This window comes from Salmo trutta, chromosome 26 (genome assembly GCF_901001165.1).
Source record: "Salmo trutta chromosome 26, fSalTru1.1, whole genome shotgun sequence".
Lineage (NCBI taxonomy): Eukaryota > Metazoa > Chordata > Actinopteri > Salmoniformes > Salmonidae > Salmo > Salmo trutta.
Genome location: NC_042982.1, coordinates 47,716,072 through 47,732,486, shown reverse-complemented (window position 1 = coordinate 47,732,486; position 16,415 = coordinate 47,716,072).

Genomic DNA, 16,415 nt, shown 5'->3' with positions numbered 1-16,415 from the left:
TCCTTCCTCATTTCTTCTGTGGATGAGAGAAGATCTGGTTATTGTCAATCATTGCCAAGCTGATCTGACCCATTGTGATCCACACAGGACAGTCATGACACTACATAAGGTCTCACAGTTGCCGTGAATATCAGAGCAAAAGCCAAGATATGGTGCTGAAGGAATTGTCCGTAGAGCTCCGAGACAGGATTGTGTCGAGGCACAGATCTGGGGAAGGGAAGTAAAAAATTATTGCAGCATTGAAGGTCCCCAAGAACACAGTGGACTCCATCATTCTAAAATGGAAGAAGTTTGGAACCACCAAGACACTTCCTAGAGCTGGCTGCCCGGCCAAACTGAGCAATCGGGGTGAAGGGCCTTGGTCAGGGAGGTGACCAAGAACCGGATGGTCACTCTGACAGAGCTCCAGAGTTCCTCTGTGAAGATGGGAGAACCTTCCAGAAGCACAACCTTCTCTGCAGCACTCCACCAATCAGGCCTTAATGGTAGAGTGGCCAGCCGGAAGCCAGTCCTCAGCAAAAGGCACATGACAGCCCACTTGGAGCTTGCCAAAAGGCAACTTAAGGACTCTCAGACCATGACAAACAACATTCTCTGGTCAAATGAAACCAAGATTGAACTCTTTGTATTGAATGCCAAGCGTCACGTCTGGAGGTAAGCTGGAACCATCCCTAAGGTGAAGCATGGTGGTGGCAGCATCATTCTGTGGGGATGTTTTTCAGCGGCAGGTACTGGGAGACTAGTCAGGATCAAGGGAAAGATGAACAGAGCAAAGTACAGAGTGATCCAGAGCACTCAGGACCTCATAATGGGGTGAAGGCTCACCTTCCAACAGGACAACGACCCTATGTGCACAGCTAAGACAACACAGGAATGGCTTCAGGATAAGTCTCTGAATGTCCTTGAGTGGCCCAGCCAGAGCCCAGACTTGATCGAATATCTCTGAAGAGACCTGAAAATGGCTGTGCAGCAACGCTCCCCATCCAACTTGACAGAGCTTGAGAGGATCTGCAGAAAAGAATGGGAGAAACTCCCCAAATACAAGTGTGCCAAATTGTAGCATCATACCCAAGAAGACTCGAGGCTGTAATCGCTGCAAAACGTCCTTCAACAAAGTACTGAATAAAGGGTCTGAATACTTTTAAAAAAAACTGTTTTTGCTTTGTCATTATGGGGTATTTTGTGTAGATTGATGAGGGGGGAAAAACAATTTGATAAATTTTAAAATAAGGCTGTAATGTAACAAAATGTGGAAAAGTCAAGGGGTCTTTTTTCCCCCAAAGATTTTACTTAGTCATAGTTCATATAAGGAAATCAGTTAATTGAAATAAATAAATTAGGCCCTAATCTATTGATTTCACATGACTGGAAATATGGATATGTTTATCACTGACAATGTACCAGGGGTGTGGATCATAAAACCAGTCAGTATCTAGTACCGTTTGCCTCATGCAGCACGACACATCTCCTTAGCATAGAGTTGATCAGGCTGTTGATTGTGGCCTGTGGAATGCTGTCCCACTCCTCTTCAATGGCTGTGTGAAGTTGCTGGATATTGGCAGGAACTGAAACACGCTGTTGTACACGTTGTTCCAGAGTATCAAAAACATGCTCAGTGGGCGACATGTCTGGTGAGTATGCAGGTGTAACGGTCGTCGTACCTCATGGACCAAGGCGCAGCGGGTTGAGTGCTCATCTTAACTTTATTTGAACACGTAACAAACAAAACAAGAAAACGATCGAACAAACAGTGTTGCAGGCTACACACACAGCAGTGCAACAACAACTTCCCACAAGGGACAGGTGAAAACAGGGCTACTTAAGTATGACTCTCAATCAGCAACAACAATGTACAGCTGTTCCTGATTGAGAGCCATACCAGGCCAACACAAAGAAATACACAACATAGATAGAGCATAGAAATACACAACATGGAACATAACCAAAACCTCGGAATACTCTAAACAAACACCCCTCTACATAAACACATATATCAACAAACCCCGAACCACATAAAACAAACACCCCCCTGCCACGTCCTGACCAAACTACAATAACAAATAACCCCTTTACTGGTCAGGACTTGGCAGCAGGCCATAGAAGAACTGGGACATCTTCAGCTTCCAGGAATTGTGTACAGATCCTTGCAACATGGCGCCATGCATTATTATGCTGTACCATGAGGTGATGGCGAGGAATGAATGGGACGTCAATGTTCCTCAGGATCTCTTCACGGTATGTCTGTGCATTCAAATTGCCATCTATAAAATGCAATTTTGTTCATTGTCCGCAGCTTACGCCTGCCCATACTATAACCCCACCACCACAACGTTGACATCAGCAAACCGCTCGCCCACACGATGCCATCGGCCCGGCACAGTTGAAACCAGGATTCATCTGGGATGAGCACACTTCTCCACCGTGTCAGCGGCCATTTAATTGGGATAGGGGGCAGTATTTTCACGGCCGGATAAAAAACGTACCCGATTTAATCTGGTTACTACTCCTGCCCAGTAACTAGAATATGCATGTAATTAGTAGATTTGGATAGAAAACACTCTAAAGTTTCTAAAACTGTTTGAATGGTGTCTGCGAGTATAACAGAACTCATATGGCAGGCCAAAACCTGAGAAGATTCTATACGGGAAGTGCCCTGTCTGACCATTTCTTGTCCTTCTTTAGCCTCTCTATCGAAAATACAGCCTCTGTGCTGTAAGGTGACATTTTCTAAGGCTTTCATTGGCTCTAGGAAGGTGCCAGAATGTGGAATGATAGCTCTGCAGTCTCTGGGCGAAAAACAGCAGGGGTTTTGGAGAGTGGTCCTTCTGAGGACAATGACACTGGAGAGCTCGTGCACGAGACGACTCCATTTTTTTCTTTGTCTCTTTGAACGAAAACGTCGTCGCCCGGTTGGAATATTATCGCTATTTTATGAGAAAAATCGCATAAAAATTGATTTTAAACAGCGTTTGACATGCTTCGAAGTATGGTAATGGAATATTTTGAATTTGTTTGTCACGAAACGCGCCGGCGCGTCATCCTTCGGATAGTGACTTGAACGCACGAACAAAACTGAGCTATTTGGATATAACTATGGATTATTTGGAACCAAAACCACATTGTCCGATTTCAAAAAGGCTTTACTGCGAAAGCAAAACATTAGATTATGTTAGGAGAGTACATAGGCACAAATAACCACACAGCCATTTTTCAAGCAAGCATATATGTCACAAAAACCCAAAACACTGCTAAATGCAGCACTAACCTTTGATGATCTTCATCAGATGACACTCCTAGGACATTATGTTATACAATACATGCATGTTTTGTTCAATCAAGTTCATATTTATATCAAAAAACAGCTTTTTACATTGGCGTGTGATGTTCAGAAATTGTATTCCCACCGAAAACTTCCGGTGAATTTACTAAATTACTCATGATAAATGTTGACAAAATACATAACAATTATTTTAAGAATTATAGATACCGAACTCCTTTATGCAATCGCGGTGTCAGATTTTAAAATAGCTTTTCGGCGAAAGCACATTTTGCAATATTCTGAGTACATAGCTCGGCCATCACGGCTAGCTATTTTGACACCCACCAAGTTTGGGGCTCACTAAACTCAGAATTACTATTAGAAAAATTGGATTACCTTTGCTGTTCTTCGTCAGAATGCACTCCCAGGACTTCTACTTCAACAACAAATGTTGTTTTGGTTACAAATAATCCATAGTTATATTCAAATAGCTCCGTTTTGTTCATGCGTTCAGGTCACTATGTGAAGGGTGACGCGCGAGCCCATTTTGTGACCAAAAATGTTCAAAATATTCCATTACCGTACTTAGAAGCATGTCAAACGCTGTTTAAAATCATTTTTTGTGCGATTTTTCTCGTAAAATAGCGATAATATTCCAACCGGACAACGTTGTATTCATTCAAAGGCTGAAAGAAAAAAATTGAGTAGTCTCGTGAATGCGCATCTCAGTCTTACTGTCCCCAGGCTGACCACTTACAAACTCTGCTGCTGTACTTTGCCCAGAGACAGCAGACACCCCATTCCACTTTCTGGCGGCTTTAGAGAGCCAATGGAAGCCTTAGAAAATGTCACGTTACAGCACAGATGCTGTATTTTCGATGGAGATGCAACAAAAGGAGAACAAATTGTCAGACAGGGCACTTCCTGTATGTAATCTTCTCAGGTTTTGGCCTGCCATATGAGTTCTGTTATACTCACAGACACCATTGAAACAGTTTTAGAAACTTTAGAGTGTTTTCTATCCAAATCTACTAGTTATATGCATATTCTCATTTCTGGGCAAGAGTAGTAACCAGTTTAAATCGGGTACATTTTTTATCCGGCCGTGCAAATACTGCCCCCTAGCCCCAACAAGTTAATAAGAAGGGGCTAGAAGCGTCTTATATGGTGAGCTACCGAGTGGCTAGGACAGGCAAGCTCCATACTATTTTGGAGGACTTCATTCTTCCTGCTGCCGCGGATATGGCTGGGACAATGCTGGTGGGAAAAGGCCAAAAAAACTATACAGACAGTGCCTTCATCAAACAACACTGTTTCACGACCCGTCAGTGACATGGCAGGAGATGTTTTGAAACAATTACTGCTCCGCATACAAGCCAGTGAATTATATGCGTTACAGCTGGATGAGTCAACAGATGTGTAGGGCTTGGCACAGCTCGTATATGTCCGTTACGTTAATGGGGGGTAAATTAAGGAAGAGATCCTCTTCTGCAAACCATTGGGAACCAGGACAACAGGAGACAATATTTTTTAAGTACTGGACAGCTTTGTGACATTTAATGGACTTTGGTCGTCAAGATATGTTGGTATCTGTACTGATAGCGCGACAGGGAGCCATAGTGGAGTGGTAACGCGCGTGCAAGCAGTTGCTCCCGACCCCACTTGGGTACACTGCAGCATCCACCGAGAGGCTCTTGCTGCCAAGGGAATGCCTGACAGTTTGAAAGACGTTTTGGACACTACATTGAAAATGGTTAACTTTGTTAAAGCAAGACCGCTGAACTCTCATGTATTTTCTGCATTATGAAATGACATGGGCAGCGACCATGTAACGCTTTTACAACATACAGAACTGCGCTGGTTATCAAGGGGCAAAGAATTGACGTGTTGTTTTTAATTGAGAGACGAGCTTAAAGTTTTCTTTACTGACCATAATTTTCACTTGTCTGACCGCTTGCATGATAAAGACTTTCTCACATGACTGGCCTATCTGGGTGATGCTTTTTCTCGCCTGAATGATCTGAATCTAGGATTACAGGGACTCTCCGCAACTATATTCAATGTGCGGGACAAAATTGAGGTTATGATTAACAAGTTGTAGCTCTTCTCTATCTGCATTAACAAGGACAAAAAGCAGGCCTTTCCATCATTGTATGATTTTTTGTGTGCAAATGAACTCAAGTTTACGGACAATGTCAAATGTGATATAGCGAAGCACCTGAGTGAGTTGGGTGCGCAATTACGCAGGTACTTTCCCGAAACGGACGACACAAACAACTGGATTCGTTATCTCTTTCATGCCCTGCCTCCATTCCACTTATCAATATCTGAGCAAGAGAGCCTCATCGAAATTGCAACAAGCGGTTCAGTGAACATTGAATTTAATTTAGAAGCCACTGCCAGATTTCTGGATTGGGCTAAGCTCAGAGTATCCTGCCTTGGCAAACTGAGACACTGATGCCTTTTGCAACCACGTACCAATGTGATAGTGGATTCTCGGCCCTCACTAGCATTACAACTAAATACAGGCACAGAGTGTGTGTGGAAAATGATTTAAGACTGAGAATCTCTCCAATACAACCCAACATTGCAGAATTATGTGCATCCTTTCAAGCACACCCTTCTCATTAACCTGTGGTGAGTTTTCACAATTGTTGAGGAACAAATAGGTTTTATATGTAAGATGGCTAAATAAAGAGCAAAATTATTGATTATTATTATATTATTATTTGTTCCCTGGTCCTATAAGAGCCCTTTGTGTCACGGTTGTCGTCGGTGAAGGAGGACCAAAACGCAGCAGGTACGTGTATGCTCATCTTGAGAATTTATTAACTTCAAAAATGAACGTACAAAATATAACAAACAAACGAAAACCACGAACGAACGAACAACAACAACAACAAACAGTCTGGCAAAGCCTAAGGCTCAACACAGAACAATCACCCACGAATCACAAACACAAACACACCCCAATATATGGGACTCTCAATCAAAGGCAGATAGACAACACCTGCCTTCAACTGAGAGTCCCAACCCCAATCAACACAACATAGAAACACTCTCACCAGACTACACATAGAAATACACAAACCTAGACTATAAACCACAACCCCGGAAATACTACATCAAACACCCTTTAAACAAACACACCACCCTGAACCACATAAAACAAATACCCTCTGTCACGTCCTGACCAAACTACAATACTAATTAACCCTTATACTGGCCAGGACGTGACACTTTGTCACTTCCCACGAGCTGGATTGTGACAAAAACTCACACTCATTCTAATAATTCTAATGTTTAATGTTGAGGCCACGGGTTAGCAATGAACCCTGAGACGGGATTGCTAGCAAGGCTGGAAATTCAAAACATCAAAAATCTAATAATTTCAATTTCTCAAACAATCAACTATTTTACACCATTTAAAAGATAAACATCTCCTTAATCTAACCACATTGTCCGATTTTCAAAGAGGCTTTACGGCAAAAGCATAAAGTTAGATTATGTTAGGACAGTACATAGCCACAAAAGTACAAACATCCATTTTCAATTCAAGGTCAGGCGTCACCAAAAGCAGAAACCAGCTAAAATTATGCACCAACCTTTGACAATCTCCATCAGATGACACTCCTAGGACATTATGTTATACAATACATGCATTTTTTGTTCCATCAAGTTCATATTTATATCCAAAAACCGTATTTTACAGTACCTGTGAAATTCAGATTTTTTTCTTCTCTGAAATGCTTCCGGTGAACAACGTTACAATTTTCAAAATTACTATTCGAAAACATTGGTAAATTATAATATTGTCATTCAAATAATTATAGTTTAACATTTCGTAAATGATACTGTCTTGCCAGATTTCAAAATAACTTTACTGGGAAATCACAAGTTGCAATAAACCAGGTGCTGTGCTAAGAACAATAAGCTAGCCTAATTAGCTTAGCATCATCTTGTAACCATGTAATATCAATAATACTATTGTCAATAATCCATTACCTTTGATTATCTTCATCCATTGGCAGTTCCAGGAATTCCAGGTCCACAACAAATGTGGTTTCTTTTGACAAAGTTCATAATTGATGTCCAAAGAACTCCAAGTTGTTCCATGTTGTTAGCGCTTCGGTGGCTACTAAAAAGTAGCGCGGGGGGGTGTGTGAAGTCACGGCAAAAAGTTACAAAAGTTACAAAAATAATCTATTTATGTTTGTTCAAACATGTCAAACGTTGTTTAGCATCAATCTTTAGAGCCATTTTTAACGTGAAACATCAGTAATGTTTCAACCCGACCTCACCTGTGTCTAGAAAAACGTTTTTGAAAAATGTCCCGTGTCTCATGATTGCGCAGGTGCAGGCCATAATGGAAGTGACGACATCCCACGGACGTCAACTTCAATGCATTCTTATTTGCTCCCTGTTAATCATGGAAGCTTCAAACAACTTTATAAAGATCGCTGACATCTAGTGGAATCCGTAGGAGTTGCGAACTGAATCCTTTCTCACTATGGTATCTAATAAACAATGACACTAAATAGTACAGCCACAAAATTCTCATTTTTTTAAATCTATTTTTCTCAGGTTTTTGCCTGCAATATGAGTTTTGTTATACTTACAGACACCATTCAAACTGTTTTAGAAAATTCAGAGTGTTTTCTATCCGAATGTGTTAATAATATGAATATCCTAGCTTCTGAGTTGGTGTAGGAGGCAGTTAAAAATGGGCACGTATTTTTTTCAAAATTCTCAATACTGCCACCGTGGCCCGTAGAGGTTAATGAATGTATCATATAGTGTGTGTGTGGCAGGCTTACAATGACGGCAAAAAACAACATTTGAGAGTGCAATAACCCTGATGCTAGAGGGGGTACAGGTGGAGGGTGAATGTTGGAAGGACTATAAAACATTTGGGAACCACTATACTATCGTATAGATTAACTACATTATAATATGGTATTAACTACATTATAATATGGTATAGATGAACTATAATATAATATGGTATAGATTAACTACATTATAATATGGTATAGATTAACTATAATATAATATGGTATAGATGAACTATAATATAATATGGTATTAACTACATTATAATATGGAATAGATTAACTATAATATAATATGTTATAGATTAACTATATTATAATATGGTATAGATTAACTATAATATAATATGGTATAGATTAACTATAATATAATATGGTATTAACTACATTATAATATGGAATAGATTAACTATAATATAATATGGTATAGATTAACTATATTATAATATGGTATAGATTAACTATAATATAATATGGTATATATTAACTATATTATAATATGGTATAGATTAACTATAATATAATATGGTATAGATTAACTATAATATAACATGGTATAGATTAACTATATTATAATATGGTATACATTAACTATATTATAATATGGTATAGATTAACTACATTATAATATGGTATAGATTAACTATATTATAATATGGTATAGATTAACTATATTATAATATGGTGTAGATTAACTATAATATGGTATAGATTAACTACATTATAATATGGTATAGATTAACTATAATATAATATGGTATAGATTAACTATAATATAATATGGTAGAGATTAACTATAATATAATATGGTATAGATTAACTATAATATAATATGGTATAGATTAACTATAATATAATATGGTATAGATTAACTATATTATAACATGATATTAACTATATTATAATATGGTATAGATTAACTATAATATAATATGGTATAGATTAACTACATTATAATATGGTATAGATTAACTATATTATAATATGGTATAGATTAACTATATTATAATATGGTGTAGATTAACTATAATATGGTATAGATTAACTACATTATAATATGGTATAGATTAACTATAATATAATATGGTATAGATTAACTATAATATAATATGGTAGAGATTAACTATAATATAATATGGTATAGATTAACTATAATATAATATGGTATAGATTAACTATAATATAATATGGTATAGATTAACTATATTATAACATGATATTAACTATATTATAATATGGTATAGATTAACTATAATATAATATGGTATAGATTAACTATATTATAATATGGTATAGATTAACTATAATATAATATGGTATAGATTAACTATATTATAATATGGTACAGATTAACTATATTATAACATGGTATTAACTACATTATAATATGGTATAGATTAACTATAATATAATATGGTATAGATTAACTATATTATAATATGGTATAGATTAACTATAATATAATATGGTATAGATTAACTATAATGTAATATGGTATTAACTACATTATAATATGGTATAGATTAACTATAATATAATATGGTGTAGATTAACTATAATATAATATGGTATAGATTAACTATATTATAACATGGTATTAACTATAGTATAATATGGTATAGATTAACTATAATATAATATGGTATAGATTAACTATAATATAATATGGTATAGATTAACTATATTATAATATGGTGTAGATTAACTATATTATGGTATAGATTAACTACATTATAATATGGTATAGATTAACTATATTATAATATGGTATAGATTAACTATATTATAATATGGTATAGATTAACCATATTATAATATGGTATAGATTAACTATAATATAATGTGGTATAGATTGTTGTGCTATGGTGCATGCCTTAAAGCAGTTTTCATTCCAACAATTAGTGTCAAAGATGGGTACTAAACGCCCTCTTCCAAATAACTCCATGAAAACCCATTCTCTGGCCAGATTGCAGTATATCTCTCTGTCTATTAGGTTTGGTATACAGTAGGTTTAATTGGATTAGTTTCTCTCCCTAAAATCATGTTTTCTGAACACCATTAAGATGAAAACCAATCTAAGGCATGGAGCCAGCCTTCTCCAGCGTCTACGCATTGTTTATGCCGTTCTACCCTCATACGCACCATTTGACCATGAGGGAACAGTGGGCGGCCGGTAACAGAGTGCTTCTCATCTCATCTGTGGAGACGGATTTATGTCAGGGGGTTCAGTATTCTCTTAGAGGCCGCCCCTATGTGATGCATCCCAAATTGCACCCTATTCCCTTTATAGGGCACTACACGATAAGCCTCTGATCAACAGTAGTGCACTGTAAAGGCAGACAATTGAGACACCTGGTATCTCATCACAGTAAATCCTCAGGAGAAAATGTTTCCCGGGCTGCGGATGGGGCTAGAGAGTGGCTGCATGGCACATATATCGCTGATCCGTGATAACCATATCACATCGCTGATCCATAATAACCATATCATATCGCTGATCCATAATAACCATATCATATCGCTGATCCACAATAACAATATCATATCACTGATTAATAATAGCCATATCATATCGTTGATTAATAATAACCATATCATATCGCTGATCCATAATAACCATATCAGTGATCCATGATAACCATATCATATCGCTGATCCATAATAACCATATCATATCGCTGATCCATAATAACCATAACATATCGCTGATCCATAATAACCATATCATATCGCTGATCCATAATAACCATATCATATCACTGATCCATAATAACCATATCATATCGCTGATCCATAATAACCATATCATATCGCTGATCCATAATAACCATATCATATCACTGATCCATAATAACCATATCATATTACTGATCCATAATAACCATATCATATCGCTGATCCATAATAACCATATCATATCCCTGATACATAATAACCATATCATATCACTGATTAATAATAGCCATATCATATCACTGATTAATAATAACCATATCATATCACTGATTAATAATAACCATATCATATCACTGATTAATAATAGCCATATCATATCACTGATCCGTGATAACCATATCATATCACTGATCCATAACAACCATATCATATCGCTGATCCACAATAACCGTATCATATCGCTGATCCACAATAACAATATCATATCACTGATCCGTGATAACCATATCACTGATCCATAATAATCATATCATATCACTGATCCATAATAACCATATAATATCCCTGATCCATAATAACCATATCATATCCCTGATCCATAATAACCATATCATATCGCTGATCCATAATAACAATATCATATCGCTGATCCATAATAACCATATCATATCACTTTTCCATGATAACCATATCATATCGCTCAAGCTTTTAATCTCAAAATGACAACTGACAGTAACTTGGATTACTAATAAAACATGAAAACAAGCTAAGGATTGTAGTACCTCTTTTCACTGTCATTCAAATCACATCCAACTTTATTTGTCACATGCGCTGAATTCAACAGGTGTAGACATTACAGTGAAATGATTACTTACAGGCTCTTAACCTGTTTGGCATAGGGGGCAGTATTTTCACGGCCGGATGAAAAAAACGTACCTGATTTAAACTGGTTACTACTCTTGCCCAGAAACGAGAATATGCATATTATTAGTAGATTTGGATAGAAAACACTCTGAAGTTTCTAAAACTGTTTGAATGGTGTCTGTGAGTATAACAGAACTCATATGGCAGGCAAAAACCTGAGAAAATTCCAAGCAGGAAGTGGCCTGTCTGAGAATTTGTAGTTCTTCTTTTGATTCTCAATCAAAACTACAGTATCTGTGGGGTTACGTAGCACTTTCTAAGGCTTCCATTTGCTCTCTAAAGCCTTCAGAAAGTGGATTGAGGCGTCTCCTGTCTCTGGGCAGAGTATAGTAGCTCAGTTTCTCAGTGGTCTGCCTGGTGACAAAGAGATTGGATATGCGCATTCACGCGACCACGCTGTTTTTTCTACGAAGAGCGTGATCACACAGTTGTCCCGAACAGCTGGTGCTCTCATGCATGTTTCATTGTTACTTGCCTCGAAGCGAGCATAGATGTAATTTAGCTCGTCTTGTAGGCTCGTGACACTGGGCAGCTCTCGTCTGTGCTTCCGTTTGTCGTCTGTAATAGTATGCAAGCCCTGCTACATCCGACGAGCATCGGAGCCGGTGTAGTATGATTTGATCTTAGTGCTGTATCGACGCTTTGCCTTCGAGGGCATAGCAGGATTTCTTGTAAGCTTCCGGGTTAGAGTCCCGCTCTTTGAAAGCGGCAGCTCTACCCTTAATCTCAGTGCGGATGTTGCCTGTAATCCATGGCTTCTGGTTGGGGTATGTACGTACAGTCACTGTGGGGACTACTTCATCGATGCACTTATTTATGAAGCCAGTGACTGATGTGGTGTACTCCTCAATGCCATTGGAGGAATCCCAGAACATATTCCAGTCTGTGATAGAAAAACAGTCCTGTAGCTTAGCATCTTCTTCATCTGACCACTTTTTTATAGACCGAGTCACTGGTGCTTCCTGCTTTACTTTTTGCTTGTAAGCAGGAATCAGGAGGCTTGAATTATGGTCAGATGTGCCAAATGAGAGTAGACAATTACTTTGCATGTGTCTCTGTGGGTGGAGTAAAAGTGGTCGAGAGTTTTTTTCCATTTAACATGCTGATAGAAATTAGGTAAAACTGATATAAGTTTCCCGACATTAAAGTCCTCGACCACTAGGAGCGCCGTGTCTGGATGAACATTTTCTTGTTTGCTTATGGCGGTATACAGCTCATTGAGTGCTGTCTTAGTGCCAGCCTCGGTCTGTGTTGGTATGTAGACAGCTATGAAAAATACAGATGAAATCTCTCTCTAGGTAGATAGTGTGGTCTACAGCTTATCATGAGATAACCTACCTAAGGTGAGCAAAACCTTGAGACTTCCTTAGATATCGTGCACCATCTGTTGTTTACAAATATACATAGACCTCCACCCCATGTCTTACCAGAGGCTGCTGTTCTACCCTGCGAAGCAGTGTAAAACCTGCCAGCTGTATGTTATTAATGTCGTCATTCAGCCACGACTCGGTGAAACATAAGATATTACAGTTTTTAATGTCCCGTTGGTAGGATATACATGATTTTCGCTTGTTCAATTTATTTTCCAGAGATTTTACGTTGGCCAGTAGTACGGATGGTAAGGGCATCCTCACAGGGCACCCCAATCTCTTTCCGCGATATATTTTCCTTCTCTTTCTCCAGCGAATGACGGGAATGAGGGCCTGTTCGAGTGTCTGGAGTAAATCCCTCTCGTCCGACTCATTAAAGAGAAATTCTTTGTCCAGACCAAGGTGAGTAATCGCTGTTCTGATTTACAGAAGCTCTTTTCGGTCATAAAAGACTGTAGCAGCAACATTATGTACAAAATAAGTTACAACATTTAAAAATATATATTAACAAAATAGCACGGCTGGTTAAGAGCCGATGAAACGGCAGCCATCCTCTCCAGCACCATCTTACGCCATAGTGAAGGTTACTGACACCTCTTTTCACTGTCATTCCATAGTGAAAGTTACTGACACCTCCATAGTGAAGGTTACTGACACCTCTTTTCACTGCCATTCCATAGTGAAGTTTACTGATGCCTCTTTTCACTGCCATTCCATAGTGAAGGTTACTGACACCTCTTTTTACTGTCACCTCCATAGTGAAGGTTACTGACACCTCTTTTCACTGCCATTCCATAGTGAAGGTTACTGACACCTATTTTCACTGCCATTCCATAGTGAAGGTTACTGACACCTCTTTCACTGTCATTCCATAGTGAAGGTTACTGACACCTCTTTCACTGTCATTCCATAGTGAAGGTTACTGACACCTCTTTTCACTGTCATTCCATAGTGAAGGTTACTGACACCTCTTTTCACTGCCATTCCATAGTGAAGGTTACTGACACCTCTTTTCACTGCCATTCCATAGTGAAGGTTACTGACACCTCTCTTTACTGTCATTCCATAGTGAAGGTTACTGACACCTCTTTTCACTGCCATTCCATAGTGAAGGTTACTGACACCTCTTTTCACTGCCATTCCATAGTGAAGGTTACTGACACCTCTTTTCACTGCCATTCCATAGTGAAGGTTACTGACACCTCTTTTCACTGTCATTCCATAGTGAAGGATACTGACACCTCTTTCACTGTCATTCCATAGTGAAGGTTACTGACACCTCTTTTCACTGCCATTCCATAGTGAAGGGTACTGACACCTCTTTTCACTGCCATTCCATAGTGAAGGTTACTGACACCTCTTTTCACTGTCATTCCATAGTGAAGGTTACTGACACCTCTTCACTGCCATTCCATAGTGATGGTTACTGACACCTCTTTCACTGTCATTCTATAGTGAAGGTTACTGATGCCTCTTTTTACTGTCATTCCATAGTGAAGGTTACTGATGCCTCTTTTTACTGTCATTCCATAGTGAAGGTTACTGATGCCTCTTTTTACTGTCATTCCATAGTGAAGGTTACTGACACCTCTTTTCACTGTCATTCCATAGTGAAGGTTACTGACACCTCTTCACTGCCATTCCATAGTGAAGGTTACTGAAACCTCTTCACTGTCATTCCATAGTGAAGGTTACTGACACCTCTTTTCACTGTCATTCCATAGTGAAGGTTACTGACACCTCTTCACTGTCATTCCATAGTGAAGGTTACTGACACCTCTTCACTGCCATTCCATAGTGATGGTTACTGACACCTCTTTCACTGTCATTCTATAGTGAAGGTTACTGATGCCTCTTTTTACTGTCATTCCATAGTGAAGGTTACTGATGCCTCTTTTTACTGTCATTCCATAGTGAAGGTTACTGATGCCTCTTTTTACTGTCATTCCATAGTGAAGGTTACTGACACCTCTTTTCACTGTCATTCCATAGTGAAGGTTACTGACACCTCTTCACTGCCATTCCATAGTGAAGGTTACTGAAACCTCTTCACTGTCATTCCATAGTGAAGGTTACTGACACCTCTTTTCACTGTCATTCCATAGTGAAGGTTACTGACACCTCTTCACTGTCATTCCATAGTGAAGGTTACTGACACCTCTTCACTGCCATTCCATAGTGAAGGTTACTGACACCTCTTTCACTGTCATTCCATAGTGAAGGTTAATGACACCTCTTCACTGCCATTCCATAGTGAAGGTTACTGACACCTCTTCACTGTCATTCCATAGTGAAGGTTACTGACACCCCTTCACTGCCATTCCATAGTAAAGGTTACTGACACCTCTTCACTGCCATTCCATAGTGAAGGTTACTGACTGCAGAACACTTTGGAACATTCCCTTATCCGCATTGGCTCTGTGGATATACGGTTGGGAAATGCACCAGCAGCGTGCAGTGTCTTCTACCCAAACATGTTTTTCTTGTATATTTCAAAAGAATGATGAAAAAAAAACAGTTCCAGTGTGTGTGTGTGTGTGTGTGTGTGTGTGTGTGTGTGTGTGTGTGTGGAAGTCACACTGAGAGCATTGTCATCTGTTTGATATGCAGCCTGAGTTGGCAGCTGCAGCTCCTGTTGAATCTGCTTTATTGGTGTTCTTTGCCTAAGCACACAGCTCTGCTCTACTCCACACAGCTCTGCTCTACTCCACACAGCTCTGCTCTACTCCACACAGCTCTGCTCTACTCCACACAGCTCTGCTCTACTCCACACAGCTCTGCTCTACTCCACACAGCTCTGCTCTACTCCACACAGCTCTGCTCTACTCCACACAGCTCAGGTCTACTCCACACAGCTCAGGTCTACTCCACACAGCTCTGCTCTACTCCACACAGCTCTGCTCTACTCCACACAGCTCTGCTCTACTCCAGACAGCTCTGCTCTACTCCACACAACGCTGCTCTACTCCACACAGCTCTGCTCGGCTCCCCACAGCTCTGCTCTACTCCACACAGCTCAGGTCTACTCCACACAGCTCAGGTCTACTCCACACAGGTCTGCTCTACTCCACACAGCTCTGCTCTACTCCAGACAGCTCTGCTCTACTCCACACAGCTCTGCTCTACTCCACACAGCTCAGGTCTACTCCACACAGCTCAGGTCTACTCCACACAGCTCAGGTCTACTCCACACAGCTCTGCTCTACTCCACAATGTACAGTCTCACTCTGTATGGGCTCCTTACTGTGTTCTCTCCTGTTCAGTCCACAATGGCCCACTGATGATGGCTGGTTTATTCTGGAGTGACCATGTTGCACACAGTAAACACAGCATCGTTCTGTCCCATTCAGTGTG